The sequence below is a fragment of the Melozone crissalis genome, unplaced genomic scaffold (assembly GCF_028551555.1).
Source record: "Melozone crissalis strain CALT ecotype California unplaced genomic scaffold, PUWL_Pcris_2 ptg000046l_1, whole genome shotgun sequence".
Classification (NCBI taxonomy): Eukaryota; Metazoa; Chordata; class Aves; order Passeriformes; family Passerellidae; genus Melozone; species Melozone crissalis.
This window is the reverse complement of record NW_026535824.1, coordinates 13917358-13931001: the sequence shown is the minus strand read 5'-3', so window position 1 is coordinate 13931001 and position 13644 is coordinate 13917358. Positions and strand designations below refer to the sequence as shown.

General features: G+C 56.2%; 1 pseudogene; it reads left to right on the top strand.

Annotated features, from left to right (window-relative positions):
* The first annotated feature begins 232 nt into the window (after positions 1 to 232).
* On the top strand, positions 233 to 2256 carry LOC128943518 (serine/threonine-protein kinase pim-1-like; annotated as a pseudogene).
* The last annotated feature ends 11388 nt before the right edge of the window (positions 2257 to 13644 follow it).

Genomic DNA, 13644 nt, shown 5'->3' with positions numbered 1-13644 from the left:
GTCCCGACCCCGGCCCCGGCCCCGGCCCCGGCTCCTCCCGGGGCCCGCGGAGGACACACGCGGCGCGGCCGCTCCCGCCGCCTCCGCTGCGGCTTCCCCGGCCCGAGCTCCGTCGCTCGGCAGCGCGGCCGCCAGCCCCGAGCCGCCGGGGCCCGGGGCGGGTGGGGATGCCGGGCCCGGGGCGGGTGAGGGGCGCTCGGGGGTCGTTGCTGGCCCCGAGCCGAGCGCTGACAGCCGCGTCTCGCCCGCAGGTGAGGCGCAGGAGGCCCTGCAGGAGCGGTACCGGCTGGGATCGCTGCTGGGGCGCGGCGGCTTCGGCAGCGTCTTCGCGGCCACGCGGCTCTCGGACGGCGCCCCGGTGAGCGGCGGGGCCGGCGGCGGGCGCAGGAGGAGGGGGCGGAGGAGGAGGGAGGAGGAGGAGAAGGTCGGGGCGCGGCGGGACGGGCGGCGAGCTCAGCCCGCTGCTCTCCCTCGCTCGCAGGTGGCCATCAAACGCGTGCCGCGGGATCGCATCCGGCACTGGGGCGAGCTGGTGAGTGAGCGGCAGCAGCCGGGCCGTGCCAGGCGGCGAGGAGCCGGGGCCCGGCAGGGTAGGAGCCGCCGGGAGCCCTGCGGGGAGAGCGGGCGTGGGGTGAGCGGGGCGTGCAGAGCATCCCGGGCTGGCTGAGGGCTCGCAGAGCCCCGGCACGGCCTCGGCCCCACTGACGGCACCGCGCTCCTCCCGCAGCCCGACGGCACCAGCGCCCCGCTGGAGATCGTGCTGCTGGCCAAGGTGTCCCGTGGCTGTGGCGGTGTCATTCAGCTCCTGGAGTGGCTTGAGCTCCCCGACAGCTTCCTGCTGGTGCTGGAGCGTCCGGAGCGGTGCCAGGAACTCTCGGGTTTCCTGGCGGAGCGGGGGTTCCTGCCCGAGGAGGAGGCGCGGGGGCTGTTCCGCCAGGTGCTGGAGGCCGTGCGGCACTGCACCAGCTGCGGGGTCCTGCACCGGGACATCAAGCCCGAGAATGTCCTGCTCGACCTGGCCAGCGGGCAGCTGAAACTGATCGACTTTGGCTGTGGCGCCTTCCTCCAAGACACAGCCTACACCCAGTTTGCAGGTCAGCCCTCGCAGGGGGTGTTCCTGGGCATCTCGTGGCCCAGCCTGGGTGCAGCACTGGGGCTTCCCCCTATTGCAGCCGGGTTGGGATTGATGCTGGAGCCGAGTTGTTCTGGGTGGGGTGTGAGGGCGGCCAGCTCCCAGCCCTGCTGACAGCCTTCAGCACCCACTGTGGCCTGGGCTGGGGCTGGAGCTGGGGCAGCCAGCCCGACACAAACCCCCATGGGGGTAGCAGAGAGGGAGGCCTGACCGCGTGCCCCGGATGGTTTGGTGTGCAGGCGAGGAAGGGCTGGACTGCTCCGCTCTCCTTGTTTGCCTTGGCTTATTAACATTTTTGGGGGCCATGGAGGTGGGGAGGAGAGTGAGTTTTCTTCACTACTGGGTGGGTTTCTTCTTTGTGTGTCATGGTTGGGCCTTCCCAGGGATTGTGCTGCCCTCTTCCAGCACCAGTGGCTTCTTTTCCAGCCCCGAGTTTGTGCACAAGTCCCAGGTGCTGGTGAGAGGGCAGCTCTCACTCCATGTGCCTCTGGGGCAGCCCCCACATGCCCAGGGATGCTTGGGCCAGGCTCTGGGAGCAGGAGCATCCCCCTGCTGATCTCTGTCTGTGTTGCACAGGAACCCTGTCCTACAGCCCACCAGAGTGGATCCAGCACCAATGCTACCACGGCGAGGCAGCCACGATCTGGTCCCTGGGCCTCCTGCTGTGCCACCTGGTCATGGGGAAGCACCCGTTCAGGAGGGGCCAGGAGATCATCCGGGGGCGGATCTTGTTCCCACGATGGCTCTCTCAAGGTGGATCCTCATCTCTGGGCACGGGGGCAGTACCATTGCTGGGAGACAGCAGCGGGCTCATGGGCATCCCGCTCTGGCAGCTGCTGAGGAGGTGGCACATGTCCTGCTCTCCTGCTGTCCTCCAAAACAGAGCATCCATGGGGAAGTTTAGGCCCAGCTCTGGGCACACCCAGCATGGCCTGGGCATGGGAACAGGGGGGCAACTTCTCCAACTGACTGGTGATTTCTGGTTTCTCTCCCCAGAGTGCCAAGATGTCATTAAGAGGTGTTTGTCCATGCAACCCTCGGACAGGCCATCCTTAGAAGAGCTTTTCTGTCATCCTTGGGTGCAGGGTGTTCCTGTGCCCTAGAAGATGGGAGAGATCCATGTGCACAGTTGGATCCAGGGGCCTGGCAGGTACCAGCTCCATACATCTCTTGGCAATCAGTGGCAAAGCAAACCAGGCTGGTTTTGTCCTGCCTGTAGCTTTGAGCAGGGATCAGCAGAAGGGAACACGCAGCTCTTGGGCTGGAGCTGATCTGCAGACCTGGTGTGGCAAGCACTGGTGGCCACCATCCCCCTGGTTTTGTTTGTCCTGTTCATGGATGGCTGGGGCCCTGGGCAGAGCCCTGACAGCCTGGTCTGGCCCCAGGGCAGGAGAAGGAGCCCCTGGAGAAGCTGTTCCAGATGGGGCTGCTGCTGGAGACACCGAGAACAACCTCAAGGATGACAATCTCTTCCCAGCCTGGCCAGCTGAAGATGATGGACTTGGATTCTGGCACCTTCTTCAAAGCCAGGCTCCAGGCCCAATTTGCAGGTGAGTCCACAGGCAGGGGGATGCTCCCTGATCTGGGCATGGCATGGCCTGGCCGGGCACCAAAGGTTCCCCCTTTGCTGGGGCAGATGCAATGAATTCTTCAGTCGGCTGCCCAGCTGCTTTTTGACTCTAGGAAGCTACTGAGGGCTGCATGTGCCATGGCTGGCTGCAGGCTGGGCACATGTGCTGCCCTCCTGCTCTGCTGCCAAAGGCAGCAGGGATGGGCAGCTCTGGGCACAGCTCTGGGCACAGCCAGCATGGCCTGGGCACCGCAGGCCTTGGCACAAGGGCACAGGAGCCCTCAGCTGACAGGCGGTTTCTGCTTTCTCTCCTTGCAGCCAGGCTCTGCGGGTGCTGAGGCTGCTCTGGGCTCTGCCAGGGCTCTGCTGGGCTCAGCCCTGGGCCCAGCTGGGCTGGCTCTGCCCTCACATTGCTCTGACAGCTCTGCATCAGACGAGCCCATTGCGAGCACAGTGCCTGAGCTTTCTGCTTTGGCAGGTGAGTGAGACTCTGCTGCAGGCCCAGAGATTGCAGCTGGGGACACACATCCAACTGGCAAGGACCCAAACTCTCCACAGTCCCAGCTGAACGCAGGGATCTCTTTTGTCTGTCCCATTCTTCCTTCTTGATTGGCTGGAATTGTGCAATTGCACTTTCTTCCTCCTCTAGAAGTGCCACGAGTGGGCCAAAGCTGGCGAGTGGGCCGTGCTCCTGAGGCAGTGCAGTCTGGAGCTGGTGAATGGAGAATTGCCCTTCTGCACTGCCAAACCAGAGCAAAAAGCTGTAAGTGGGACTTTGTCAGGGATTTCTTAGAGACACAGTTTCAAAGGGAATGTGCAGCTCATTTGCAGGGTGAGAAGGAAGGTCATCTTCTAAAGGATTTGGGGTTTGACAGAGTTTCCATTCCCAGTCCTGCTTGGAGCTGGAAGGGCACAAAGCAATTTCCTCTTGCTTCAACCACAATTTCAAATACCAGTGTTGGAAACAAAGCCCAAAATCTTTTAAAAGGCTGCTGAGGTCAGTAAGATGGATGCATGCCATCAGCACATTTACAATGTAAATAACTGAGTTATCTTTTTAAAAAGATCATTTACCTCTTAATGCACAGAATTTAACTTTGCCTATATATTTTGTTTTTTTTCACTAACATTATGTTTTTTTCACTAACACTTGGATTTTACTCTTATCTTTTACCATTTACCTATTTTTCCCTTTTTCCTTTTTTTTCCTTTCAATAGAAAACATGTCCTACAAAAGGAATGTCCTTTGCTCCTGGTTCCTGTGTGGAGCAGCTCCCTTCCTGCTGGCTGAGCTGCTCAGGCAGAGCCCGGCTTTTCCCCATTGCTGGGCACAGACTGATGGAGCAGCACTGCTGAACACGGGCACACAGAGGGACCAGCAGCAGCTGCCTTTGGCCACCTGAGGCTCCAAGGCACAAACTCTGAGCAGCCAGGGCTGGAAGAGACTGGCAGGATCTGATCCCTGACTCTGGGCCAGGGCTGCACAAATGACCCCACAGCAGCAGTAGCAGCAGCAGCAGCAGCAGCAGCAGCAGCAGCAGATGGAGCTGACTTTGAGCACAGCCCCTGCCCCTCTTCCCTCCTGTGTGCAGCGGTGTCAGAGCAGCCTGAGGCACCTGGGAGCCCCCAGTGCCAGCAGGGACTGGAGATGGCAGCCCTGGGCTCCTGGAGGCTGTGCAGGGAACGGAGCTGGGCACTCCCTGTCCATGGGGAGCTTCCAGATGGAAAAGGCTGCTGTGCCCAGGCAGCTCCAAGGGCACAGAAAGGAGGCTCTGGAGCACTGGATCTGTGCCAGTGCCACAGTCCTGAGCAGCAGCCAGCGACCCCTGGGGGAACAGAGGGCACAGCAAGAGGGACAGAACCAGGCAAGGGCAGAGACTGGAGAGAGCCAGGCCTGGGAGCAGGAACAGCTGCTCCATTGCACTCTTGGAGAAAGCTCTTGGCTGGTTCAAAGCGCTGAAAGGCGTGAAGGGCAGAGAGGAGGCCACAGCAAACAATGCTCCTGTTTGCACAGCCTCCCCTCTCCGTGTCCCAGAAGGAATTGCATGGACTGTGTTCTTCTCTCCGAGGCGTCTCGTTCAGCATGAGCAGGTCAGCACCAGGAGCTGAAGGAGCTGAAGCCTCAGGCCACAGGAGCTGGGAGGGAGGGAACTTTTGGAGCAAAGTAATGCTGCTAAAATAGCCCCAGCTGGATGCAGTGGATAGAATCATGGAATCAAAGAATCCTTTCTGTTGGAAAATCCCTCTGAGCTCATCCAGTGCAGCCGCTCACCCAGCAGTGCCAAGCCCAGCACTAAACCACGTCCCTGAAGTGCCAAGGCCTGGACACCAGCCCCGAGTGAGGCCTGGACAGCAGGCCCTGAGCCAAAGGTGGCCTCTGGATGAACCTTCCAACCAAAGGTTATCTTTCTATCTGCTCCCTGATGAAATATGCATGGTCATTAGCAGTGAGATAGATGCAGCCACTCCTTTGTGAAACATGTCTTGACCTTTGTGTATTTAGAAGCCAGACAAGGCCATGAAATCTGACATCTGGCCTTGTTTGGGTCTGTATGGTCAAAGTCAGCTCCCTTGGTTCCTCCTTGATCCCTGGCCAGGCTTTGGGAGGGACCCAAGAGGAGGATGAAAGCAGATGTTGCCACACTAGCAGTGCTGTCAGTTTGTTCATTCAGCACTGTCAGAGCTGGGCCCTCTCCCAGCGGGGTTGGAGCCTCACCTGGGGCTGGAGGCACCTGCAGGAATTCCCAGTGCCCAGGAGTGGCTCTGCAGCCCTTGGCTGTGACAGCTTCCCCAGCTGCTGTGTGGGTCTGGGGGATGGTAAAGGCTGAGGGTAAATGCTGCTGGATCTTTCTTAATCACTGCAGGTAGTCTTTGGTGGGGATGGTTGGGTGCATTGCTGAGCTGCTCCTTTTGTGATTCTTTGCTGCTCTGAACTGCAGGAAATGACACTGATTCCTTCAGTTGGAGTCTGTGTCTTTGGTGCTGACTTTGCCCACTGGTAAAACAAAACTGGCACAGTCTGGCCAGATCCCAACAAAATGTCACTTGTTCAATGTAAATGTGAGGAATCAGTGCCATCAGAAATTCCCAGCTGGGAAGCCCTTCCCTGGAGTTCCCTGGCTCTGGAGTGGGCTGAGGTTGGAGCCCCGTGTGAGCAATGGGGCAGTCGGGTAAAAGAAGCTGCACCCCTGAATGTCTTCAAATGCATCCAAAAATTGTATATGGAAAAGGAAAAGACCTTGTGGATTTGGGCAGACAAAGATGAATTTGTTGAGAGTACATAGGAAACAGCACCTTCAGAAGGAACAATGATTGTTGGAATGTTCCCACATGGAGCAACAGAAGAAGGTTTTCACCTTGAGCTCAGATGCCCTTGTGCAAGTGAAATATCAATATAACAAATAACTATATACATATTTATAGTATAATAAGACCTTCATATTTATATTTATAGCTTTTAATGTATATATGTCTATATCTACATGTCTATATCTGTATTTATATATAAATATGTACATATAATAATAATGTGAAATAGTGCTGACAATACTAATTTGGTATCTTTGGCTGCTCAGGGATGTAACACAAAATACCCTACAGAAGAGGATTGGCCAGGACCCTAATGTCAGTGGTCAACTTTGTGAGATTGTATACAATGGAAAAAGGAGGAAGGGAGGAAATTGGTGATTTTTACAGGGTGTGCTGATACTGTGTTGCAGAGTGTTTTGTCTGTTCCTGTGAAAAATACAGCGATTTTGTCTGCAGGGTTTTTCATGTACGAGACTATGCACAAGCTGCAGGATTGGTTGAAAGGGTGAAGGGGTTGTTAAAAGAGCAGTTGGAAAGATGAGAAGATGGGAACCTTTGCCCATGGAGAACCCATCTGCCAGATGTGCTCCATGCCCTTCACAATGGCGCACTGGGGAAATGAAATCCCCTGGCTGTGCACGGCTGCCCCCAATTTGCAAATCCAACCTTGGGCAGTGAGACTTGGGCTGCCTGGGAAATTGTTCTGGCTGTGATGGCCCCTGGCAGGGCCAGCCCAGAGGCTGCAGGGCTGGGCCTTCATGCATTGGAATTCATTAGGATAAATTCAAAGCAAATGAGTCCTGTCAATACTGAAACAGGAATTCAGATTCCTCCAGGACACTTTGCTTTGGTAACTGCTCCCTTGGAGCTTGGCCTTGCAAAGTGTTCCTGTCATGGCAGGAGGAATTGATGCAGAATATCCAGGAGAAATTACAGTAATTCTGTAAACAATAATGAACAAGATTGGATTATTCAACCCTGTGACAGGGTAGCACAATTATTGATATTGCAACTCTAAGAGCAATTGATAAAAAAGGAGATCCAGCTCCAATCACCACCTTTTGTGGAGATAAAGGGTTTGGATCCAGCAGCCCTAATAATGGAGCCAGAGTGTGGGTCGGAGGCCAAATGGCCTTCCCGAGGCAGCTGAAGGAGCAGCTCCTAGGAAAGACAACTCTGAGTCCTGAAACCTGGGCAGGAACAATGGGAATGTGTCCCTGCAGCCAAGGATTGTGTGTGAGAACAAGTAAATCTGACAGGATATTGCCTTACACATCCTGCCAGACCAGATCTCCCTGTTTGCCCCAAGGGACCCTTTGGGAAATGCTCTGATCCACGGGGCTCCATGTGAAGGCTGCTGTGACACTGAGGGACTTGCACAGCAATTCCATCCAGGAGCCTGGGTGCCCCTCAGGGACTGGGACCCGGCCCCTTCCAGCCAAAGGGGAAAGGGCCCCCCAAGCCTTGTTAGCCACAGACAGCATGGGAAAGCTGAACAACAAAGGGCCTGGGGGCATTATTCTGGAATTAAAAAGGTGCCAGCTTCATGGGCAACAGAATTCTTGTTCCTAATTGGAATGAGATTGAGAAAAAAAAATGAAGAACGGTGTCGCAAAAGTACAGCTGATGTCTGTAAGGTGTACCTTGATAGTCAGCCAGAATCTTTGTCTGCCACAAACACCTCTGGTGTTTCACCAAGGGATTGGTCATCAAAATGTAATGATGGCTTATGATGGATTGCTGAGCTTCTTTTGTAATTCATTGCTAATGATGATGTGCTTTGCTGAGCTTATCCTTTTGTAAATCTTTGCAGCTGTGCATGATATAAATGACACAATTCCTTCAGTTGGTGTCTGTGTTTTTGGTAGTGACCCTGCCCACTGGTGAAACAGGGCCCCCTCTTGCCTAGGTGTTCCCTGGGAAGGCAAAAGCCCTCCCTCCAAAATTCCCCCCTTCCTCCCTGTTCCCCCCTTCACACCCTGAGCATGATGTGCTCTGGTCTGGGGTACCCTGGGGTCAGTTGGGCTCCCCTGTCCTGGCTGTGTCCCTGCCCAGCTCCCCTGCAGCCCCAGCCCCTCCCCAGCGTGGCTGGACGAGGGGCAGGACAGGCCTTGGCTGTGCTGCAGCTCAGCAAGAACAAAACCATCTCTGCGTGCTCAGCCCTGTGCTCAGCACCCGGCCCAGCAGTGTCTCAGTGCCAGGGCTGTGCCCTCAGTCCCTGCCAGGGGTTTCCATGGCAACTGCCAGGACAGGTGACCCAGGTGTTCCCCCAGTGCCCATTGCCATGGAAACAGTGCCCAGCCCTGCCCCTTTCTGTCTGGCTGACCTGGCCTTTAGCCCTGGCAGTGCCGTTGGCTGCTGGTTCCTGGTGCCTGAGCGGCCAGCGCGGCACAGGGCAGGTGGCCATGGCACAGCCCCCAGCAAGGGATCCCCTCTGGCTCTGGGCACTGACACCAGCCCTGAGTAAGGGGCCAGGGCAGCTTTCTATGGCCACTAACCATCACAACGGGGCTGGGCATTGGTTGCCATGGCACCAAACCAAGGACCAGGCCCCATGGCCATTGCCATGGCACCTGGTGGCACCAACGAGTGTCACTGCAATTGTACCTGGAACAGCCCTGGCACCGCTTTGTCCTGAGGGTTGCAATGGCAGCTGAGGGCAGCAACAGCTGGGGCTCTGCAAGGGCCCTGGGGGAGATGGAAAGGAGCAGCAGAGCGGGAGCTGATCCATCCCCAGTGCACTGCACAGCCCAGGGCAGCGTCCCAGAGCGTCCTGATGGAGCTGCCAACAACATCCCCCCTCTGCAGCCCTGGCCTCTCCCCCAGCTCACACAGGTGCCCCATCCTTGCAGGCACAGACACGGCAGCACTGGCTCAGCAGCCCCTGTTTGCATTGCACACAGCAGGCGGGAGCACCCCCATGCTGTTGCTGTGGGGACATGAACCTGAGGGAGAACAAATGCCATCAGCCCCTGGGGCCAGCAAGGGCTGGGGAACACCAGGGAAACCACTCAGCTTTGTCCTGGCCTCTGCAGTCAGCCAGAAAGTTTGTTCCCATCAGCTGGGAGTTCCCTGTCCCACTGCAGATGCTGTTGGTCAGAGCCAGGGCTGCCTGGCAGCCACCCCCAAACTGCCCTGAGCATTTCCTTTGCTTCACCTTTGCTTTCTTTGCTCTTCCTGATACAAATTTCTTCTAATTGCCCTCCTCAGGGGACCCAGAACTGGACACAGCACTCGAGGTGCTGCCCAAGCAGTGCTGAGCACAGGGGAAGAATCCCTGCCCTGCTCCTGCTGGCCACACCATTCCTGATCCAGGCCATTGGTCTTCTTGCCCGCCTGGGCACACTGCTGCCTCATGCCCAGCCTGTTGTCCATCAGTCCCTGCAGGTCCCTTTCTGCCTGGCTGCTCTCCAGCCGCTCTGTCCCCAGGCTGTATTGCTGCAGGTGTTGTTGTGGCCAAAGTGCAGGACCCGGGACTTGGACTTGTTAAACCTCACCGTGTTGGATTTGGGTCCTGGATCCAGCCTGTGCAGAGCCCTCCTACCTCCATCCTCCATCAGATCCACACTCACACCCAGTTTGGTGTCATCTGCAGATTTGCTGATGTTGGAGACAATCCCCTCATCCAGACCATTCCATGCAGACACTGAAATCCACGCTGGCTGGCTCTGACCCCTCAGCCATCCTTTGGGTGCCCTGTGAGGGCACTCAAGGTGATCTGTTCCATAACTTTGCCGGGCACCCAGGTCAGGCTGACAGGCCTGGAGTTCCCCAGCTCCTCCTTCCAGCCCTTCTTGGCAATGGGCTCACATTGGCACCTCCAGTTCTCTGGGACCTCCCTGCTGAGCTAGCACTGATGGTAAATGATGGAGAGCAGCTTGGGGAGCTCATCCACCAGCTCCCTCATCCCCCTGAGATGGATCCCATCCAATCCCATTCACCTGTGAGCATCTGAGTGGCTCAGCAGGTCACCAGCTGCTTCCTCCTGGATTCCAGGGGGGCTGTTCTGGTCCCTGTGCCCATCTACCAGCTCAGGAGAGCACTTGTCCTGAGGACAGCCTGTCCTAATATTGAAAATTGAGAGAAACAAGATGTTAAGTAGCTCTGCCTTCTCCTTATCTTTAGTTACTATATTCCCCACTGCATCCAATAAAGAGTAGAGGTTCTCCTTATCCCATGTTTTGCTATTAATTTAATTGTGGAAACATTGTTTACTTTTTTTCACAGAAGTGGTCAGGTTAAACTCTAATTGAGTTTTCACCTCTTGACTTTTTTTCTGCCCGACTTTACAACATCCTAAACATTTCCTAAGCTGCTTGACCTTCTGTCCAAAGTTGATGCACCTCTTGTTACCCTTGAGTTCCCACAAAATCTCCACGGCCAGCCAGGCCAGTCATTTTCCTCACTAGCTCATCTTTTGCCACACTGGGACAGGCTGCTCCTTCCCCCTTAAGATTACTTTCTTGAAATGTGTCCATCCTTCCTGGACCCCTTTGTTTGTAAGGGATATTTTCCTTAAAAAAAATCAGTGCCTGATTCATTACTCCCCAAATCTGCATCCTAAATAAGCCAAAGTCTGCCCTTCCTAATTGTTAATAAATTGTTTCCTGTTCAACTGTGGTCTGTTGGCCATGAAGGGAAAATTTCTGTGCCTCTGAGTCTCACCAGTTCCTGACCCCCAAAGGACACAAACCCGATGAGTTGTGTTTCCCACTCCAGTGGCTGCACTTGCACTTCCCTCCATAGCCAGAGCAGAGCTCCCTTGTCCCAGAAAGTTCTTGGCAATGCAGGGATGAAGGAAACAGGACAGGCTCTGGGGATCAGGGGCAGGGCACAGCCAGGGATTTGGAGCCTGGTTGTGAGCCCAGGGCAGGACCCAGACCTTGGCCTTGGTGAACCTCATCCAATTGTCCTGGGCCCATGGCTCCAGCCTGGCCAGATCCCTCTGCAGAGCTTCCTGCCCCCCAGCACAGCCACACTCCCACCCAGCTTGGGCTCACCTGGGAACTGACTGAGGGTACCCTCAATGGCCTCATCCAGATCAACAATAAAGAGATTTCGCTGACCTGGCCCCAATCCTGAGCCCTGGGGACACCCCTGGATGTGACCCCATTCCTCAGCTGCTCTGACTGCCAGGGGTTGGATGAGAGAAATGGTGGTGTTGGGGTAGGAACAAAGTGTGATTGACTGTCAGCCATGAAGGGTCTTGATTTTCATATCTGCTCAAACTGCATTAGGAGGCTCTGGGGATCAATATCAACTGGGGATTGCTGATATCAATCTATAAAGAAGAAAATAAAACAGGGCAAAAGAGTTCTCTCTGCATTGTTTTCAAAATGGTATATTCACTTTGAATAGCCTTCTGAAATCTGTCTAATTAACCACAGAAGATCTGAAAACTTAGATTATTCCCATGGGATTTTCTTGTTTTGGGTGTTTTGAACAAATGTTTATGAGCTTTTCTTACTTAATTCCTGAAGTCAAGAGGTGCTGGGGATCCATATCAACTGGATACCAATCTATAAACAAGATACCAATCTATAAACAAGAAAAGAAAACTGGACAAAACCAGTTCTCTCTGTTTAGTTTTCAATATACCATATTCACTTTAAATACACCTCTGAAATCTGACTAATTAACCACAGAACAATTGAAAACTTCAATATTTCCCACGGGGTTTTCTTGTTGAAATGTTTTAAACAAATGTTTAATAGCCTTTTTCACTGAATTCCTCAACTGAGTAGCTCAAGAAAGAAGAGGCCTCTGGAGTAGTAAAATTCATCAGCACCCTCCAAGTGACTGAGGATCCATCTCCATCAGAGCAGCAATGAACAGAAATGGGCACAGCTTTGTGGCTGCCCCAGCTTTGGCATGGGCCCTGGGCCTGGAGCAAGAGCAGCTCTTGAGGTCCCCAGGGCCGGGGCTCTTGTGCTGCCCTGGGTAGATGGGATGGCAGCAGGGGCTGCAGAGCTCTCAGCACCTCAGCCCGAGGGGAGCAGGGCAGCCAGGGAGCCTCCTTTGGCCTTGGCCAAGCACCTTCCCTCATGGCTGGAGCCGAGTCCTGTGGCAGCTGCAGCTGCTGCTGTGCCCTTGCCAGGGGCTGAGGCGGTGGGGCAGTGCCCAGAGCAGCCTGGCCTGAGCAGAGCTGTGGGGCCAGAGCCGGCTGGGCTGGGCTGGGGAGAGGCCCTTGGTGCTGCCCAGAGCTCAGGGCAGCTGGCAGAGCTTGCAGGGAGCTGGGCTGGGCTCAGAGAGCCTGGCCTAGAAACCATCAGTGTCCATCTCAGCCTGACTGAGCGTGCAGGGGCAGGACTCAGGCCAGGCCTTGTGAGGCAGGGCCAGAGCCTGTGCAAGGCATTGCAAACAGGCAAGTGACCCAGAGAGGAGGCTGCTCTGTGCCCTTGATGGCAGGGATGGAGGAGGGAGGGGGTCCAGAACATTTGTCAGCACCAGCCTCTGTGCCCATGCATTGGCAGCCCTGGCTGCTGAGCCCAGCTTTGGCCTGGGCTGAGTTTGGCTGTGGCCCAGCTCCATCCTCCTGTGGGGCTCAGGGCCTGTTCCCGGCCATGGCCAGTCCTGGCTGCCGCTCTTCTGGCCCAGAGGCCGGCAGAGCCCAGCGCAGGGCTGTCTGTGCAGTCCCACAGGTGCCAGGGGCTCTGCAGGAGCTGGCAGAGGCTGCCCAGCAGGGAGGCCATGGGGCACAGAGCCCCAAGGCTGCTGTGGGCACCACGGCACAGGGGCCGTTCCCAGCCGCAGTGCTCCTGGCCTGGGCTGGGCCTGCACAGGGGCTGGGCCACCATGGCTGGGCCAGCACAGGCCCAGCCGCTGCTGGGGCTGACAGCAAGGCCAGGCTCACACAAGACATTGCTGAGCATGGCCTGCGCTGGCCAGACCAGACTGTGCCAAAGGCAGAGCTCAGCTGCCCTTGGGGGCTGCAGCAACAGTTCAGAGCCCAAAGAGCCTCCATGGCTGTGCTGGAGACAAAGGCTGCAGGAGGGAAATGCAGGGCTGCTGAGGGATGGGGAGGGCATTGAATTCCAGCACACACCTCAGCTCTCTGATGATCCCAGCACCATGCTGGGCCCTGTTTCAGACTGGAGCAGAGCAGATGTTGATGGGACAGGAGCCCTGTGGGGCTGTCGGGGACCTGCAGCTTGCAAGGTGCTCTGCTCTCCCTCAGGTGCTTTCGGAGAGATCCAATCCTAGCTGGGCACCTCAGGGCACAAGTGGCACTGCCTGGTCCCCCCGCCCCCCCCCCACCCCCCCCCCACCCCCCCCCCCCCCCACCCCCTGCAGTCTTGCCTGGTGGGGCGGGGAGGGAGGAGTGAGTGGGGCTGGGGCACTTTCACTTTTGGCTTGCTGGCCTGCTTGCTTGCCTGCTTGCTTGCTTGCTTCTGCCTTAGCCCTAGCTGATAGCTGCCTTTTTTTTTTCCCCTTTGCTGCTTTCTGCTTTCTGCGCTGTTTTTTTTCTTTTCTTTCGTCCTCTCTTTCTTACCCGCCCCTGAAGATACTGGACCGGCTCCGGACCTGACCTGGGACGTCCGGCGGGATCTCCGGAGTCAGCGAGAGAAGCTCAGAGCCCTCCACAACACTGCCTGGTTTCTTTTCTTTTCTTGTGTTGGGGAGTGTTCTTTTG